The 2,586-nt window shown below is 31.9% G+C and overlaps 1 non-coding gene across 1 annotated transcript; it reads right to left on the bottom strand.

The window, feature by feature from the left end:
- Nucleotides 1-2,036: 2,036 nt before the first annotated feature.
- Nucleotides 2,037-2,143, bottom strand: LOC141602752 (small nucleolar RNA R71). Its single transcript, XR_012524664.1, has one exon. It is a non-coding gene; the product is annotated as a small nucleolar RNA R71 (small nucleolar RNA).
- Between the last annotated feature and the right edge of the window lie 443 nt (nucleotides 2,144-2,586).

Consider the following 2,586-nt stretch of genomic DNA (forward strand, 5'->3'; position numbering starts at 1 on the left):
AACTTATATGCAAGCAAAGAAAAGTTTATCGTCTAATTTTTTGATTTTTTACAGATCACATTTATGTTTTGTAGGTTTTTCAAAATATTGATAATTTAAAAAAATTGTTTTAATATATACTATGTTTATTAAAGTCGTGATGAATTTCTTTTACTTTTTTAAATTAAACTTTATAATCTTGAATAACAATCTTAAATGATCGTATCACATTTAAAGATATAACATATCAAATTGAATAAAAAAGTTATTTACCATCTATCTTTGAAAATCCAAAACTAATATATTGTTAAACTATATCATTCAAAATTTTATTTCCAACTTTATTTGTAGGATATTTATAAAAAAATTTGAATTTGATATAAAATTTATGGAAACTTTGCCAGATTACGCATGGTACCCGTTATTTTAAGTTTCTACATATGTTGCCCTTGTGTTTACCTTTTCATTCCCATAATACTCTTTGGGGAAATTTCGTCATAACGTCGTTACTCCTATAAGTAATTTGATGAGTAATTGTGTAGGTTATGCTGTTATTGTTATATTATTTAGGTACTAAATGTTAGTTTATTACACAAAATAAGGATTTAGGTATTATTAGATGATGAATTGATAGTGTATTAGATAACAAAAAAAGGCGTCACAAGGCATATGAGTAGCGGCGTTATGATGAAGTTTGTCAAAAGGTATTCGAGCGAAAAAACGTAAATACGGGGGTAGCATATGTAAAAATTTTAAAAGAAGGGTACCATATGTAATCTGTCAAAATTCGAGGGTACCGTGAAAAATTTATGTAAAATTTAACTTGCTGAGAAAAAAATTGGGAAATTTTTTTTCATTGAAAATGAGCGCATCACACGGAAAAATATATAAATTGTAATAATTTAAAGTCACATGGGCAAATAATGTGAAAATTTTAAGAAAAGAAACAATAAATCATAACAAAGAGAAATCAGTTTAGGAAAATAAGCGATTCTTTTGTACAATAATCTTTTTCGTGGTTTTGGGTAAAAAAGTGACTATTTTTTGGTTAATAGTGATCACTTTGGGGAAAAAAGACCTTTAATTATAAAAAAGCGGTCATTATTTTACTAAAAAAATGGTCTCATTTTTCATATCGCAGGTACAACGGTTATACAATAGAATTTGCGAAGAAAAATATACAAAAAATGAGTACATGAGAAATGAAAATAAGTATGCCGATAAACAAAAGAAATAAAAAAATGTTAGAAAAACACAATTAATTTTACTTTTTGGAGAAAATGGTTTACTGACTTGGGCAAAAAAAAATGATGTCAAAATCATTAATCAGGAGGTTAATGTCGAAAATTTAATTGTTTCAGCCAAAATATTTTTTTCCCGCAAAAATTGTAAAACATGTAACATTTATGTAATTAAATAGTACTAAAGGCAAGATTTGAAAGAAAAAAAATAAACTTAAAAGGATTCAAAGTGCTAATTATATCAACAAAGGTAACATTCAATTTCGGTGGCACATCAAAATAACTCTACGGTTAAGCGTGCTCAGGTGAGAGTAGTGTTGAGATGGGTGACCTCCTGGGAAGCCTCTCCGATGCTCACAAATGCATGACTCGTGAAACGAAATAACGTTCAAATGAATCAAGTTAACTAGCGAAACAATTACCTAGATTGTCACGGTTCCGTATATGATAAAATACGCATTGTGAAAAATAAATAAATTATTTTACGTTTTATTTATTTAATTTTCATATATATTGTTTGCCACGGGAATTATTTTTTCGCCACGGGAAATTATTTTGGCCACGGAAGTTATTAGCCACGAGAAAATCCGTGGCCAAAAATTCAATAATAGCCACGTTCTTGTTTTTCCTGTGGCTATCCCTTTGCCACGGTCACTTGCGCCACGGAAGGTATTCTCGTGGCAAAATGATTTAGCCACGGAAATTTAGTACTTGCGCCACGAATTTAGCCGTGGCCCAAGTGCTCATTTGTAGTAGTGTTGGAAGAAGTTGGCTCTAGCCTTCTACAAAAAGTTCTATCCACCGGAAAAGACTAATATGCTAAGAGCTCAAATTACGGGCTTTAACCAAAGAGATGAAGAATCTTTGTATGAAGCTTGGGAGCGATTCAAGGGAATTTGTCGCTCATGTCCTCATCATGGACTTAGCGAGTGGTTCTTGGTACAACAATTTTAGAATGGTCTTTATGAAGACTCAAGAAACATTCTGAACATGGGATCAAATGGAATGTTCACCGAAGTTGATGACAATCAAACTTGGAACAAGATTGAGGAAATGGAGGTCCATAACTCACAATATAGTAGACCTCGCAAGGCTACTAGAGGAGGAAAGCATGAAGTGGACTCTATTACTCAATTGGGTGCTCAACTTAGTGCTCACATTGATACCATCAATTTGAAGTTCGAAAAAGCTATGGCTAGACTTGAAGAAGCCTCAAAATCACCAAAGCATCATGTTAATGCCATGACGACATCTTCATCAATCCCAAGTGGGATATGTGAGAATTGTGGAACTTTGGGACATGACCAAAGTGAATGTAGGGGAACAAATGAACAAGTGAATGCTTTTCAAGCATACAAGAGTGGTA

Source organism: Silene latifolia, chromosome 9, assembly GCF_048544455.1.
Source record: "Silene latifolia isolate original U9 population chromosome 9, ASM4854445v1, whole genome shotgun sequence".
NCBI lineage: Eukaryota > Viridiplantae > Streptophyta > Magnoliopsida > Caryophyllales > Caryophyllaceae > Silene > Silene latifolia.